At 50.1% G+C, this 1,839-nt stretch overlaps 1 long non-coding RNA gene across 1 annotated transcript; it reads right to left on the reverse strand.

Annotated features, from left to right (window-relative positions):
* Positions 1-59: 59 nt before the first annotated feature.
* On the reverse strand, positions 60-1,298 carry LOC138848695 (uncharacterized). The gene is made up of 2 exons (XR_011386793.1): positions 1,070-1,298; positions 60-265 (listed from the first exon to the last, which is right to left on the reverse strand). It is a non-coding gene; the product is annotated as an uncharacterized lncRNA (long non-coding RNA).
* Positions 1,299-1,839: the final 541 nt, after the last annotated feature.

Raw genomic sequence — 1,839 nt, forward strand, 5'->3', positions numbered from 1 at the left:
CGTCTTGAACTACCAACATTTGTATTAGTTTTTCAGGTTTTTCATAACAAAGAATGATGTTCTGGGAGGCTTAAACAACAGAAATTTATTTGCTCACAGCTCCAGAGCTCTGGTTGTCGTAGGTGGGTTTTTTCTATGGCTGCTCTCCTGGGCTTGCCGATGGCTGCGTTCTCCATGTGCCTGCACTCGGTCTTCCTTCTATGCACGCCTCTGTCCCGTCGCCTCTTCTTATAAGGATACCATTCATCTTGCATTAGTGCTCATCCTAATGAACACATTTGAACCTCTTTACCTCCTTAAAGGCCCTGTCTCCAAATACAGTCACACTGTGAAGTTCTGGGAGTTAGGAATGCAGTATATGAATCTGGAGGGAATAGAACTTAGCCCATAAATAATGTTGACCACCTCTGACGTTTAGGGGTTAAGAAAAGGGAAGCATTTCTGTGAATTGTGAAGAGCAGAAGAGCAGGTGTTAGGGGTGCATGTGGCTACCAGGGCCAGGGGGCAGCACATGAAGTCAGTAAAGTCTCTGCTTCTAAGAATGTGAGTGGGTCCCAAACACACTTTCCTAACTCTGTGTGTGTGTGTGTGTGCACGCGCACCAGCGATCATTATACACTTTTAAAGCTTATCTACAAGACTACAGACTTTGTTTGGAGACTGTCAAAAATGAAAACAATCCCAGTGTGCAGACCGTGGCTGACAGGCAGAGGACTGAAAGAACAATTCACTACTGCACGGGACAAGAGCGGCAGGGCCAGGAATCTGAAGAGCAAGCCTTCAGAGCAAACACTTTGATAAAGAAAAGAAAGACGGCAGGGGGAAGGCAATTAAGGGAGAAGAGGCCGGGACAAAAATGGGCCCAGGCAAAGCTGCCCGGGGACAGCAGGAAGGGCAGCGTCGGAGAGTGGGGGTTTGGGCAATGAGCTGGCCAGGCCGTCATTAGCCCAGAATTATCAGGCACCTGAAACAACAAGGTCAAGAATGTGACCTGAATGAGAGATGAAATATTTGTTTAGGAAACTACACGCTGAGAGAAAGGCCCAAAGAGTTAAACCGGGGCGCCCACCTCTCCTGGCTGCAGACCGGAGCAAGAATTTAAGCAAAGCCTAGCGAGCTGCGGAAATTCTTTTTGTTAGTGTGTCCTGAAGGAAAAACGAACACGAGGCTGAGGCTGGGGAGAAAGCAGGCTCTGTCTGATTTCTTGGTGTGCGGAGCAGCAAAAGGCAAGGGGAGGAATGCGGGGGACAGGCTGGGCCCCAGCCCCTCCCCAGTGTGGCCAGCAGCCCCGCCTGCCAAGGCATCCGGATTCCAGGCCTCCAGGACAAAGGGCCCTTCCCCCGCCTTGTCAGCCCTCCTGTTCCCTGGGATTGTGTGGCCCAACCCTTTGATCAAACTAGGGCATTCTGTCCACAGACAACTGCTTTAAATAGGAAGGTTTCAGGGCTGGGTCCCCTCGGTGCTCTTTATCAAAGGGATTATGCCTGGCCCTGTTAGGATTTCTGCTTTCCCTCTAGAAGGGACCAGGTCTCTAATAAGGACTCTCTCGGACACTGTTGCAGATCCACCTGGCAAAGTGCTATTAGGAGCTGAGTGAGGCGGATGCATCCTGAGCTTAAACCGCCCCCAGCTTAGTGGTTTTTGGTGGCTGTGGATTAAATTTCCACCCACAGCCAAAGCAACTCTGACCAAGAAGTACTTGGAATACTGGACTGGGAGCCAGGACTCCAGAGTCCACCCTGGCTGTGCAGTTCAGTTGCTAAGTCACTCAGTCTCTGGGCCTCTCTGGGTATGATTTTTTTCTGTTTGAGAAAATCAGAAATGTGAACTTGGAGAGCT

Source organism: Oryctolagus cuniculus, chromosome 2 (assembly GCF_964237555.1).
Source record: "Oryctolagus cuniculus chromosome 2, mOryCun1.1, whole genome shotgun sequence".
NCBI classification, from domain to species: Eukaryota; Metazoa; Chordata; class Mammalia; order Lagomorpha; family Leporidae; genus Oryctolagus; species Oryctolagus cuniculus.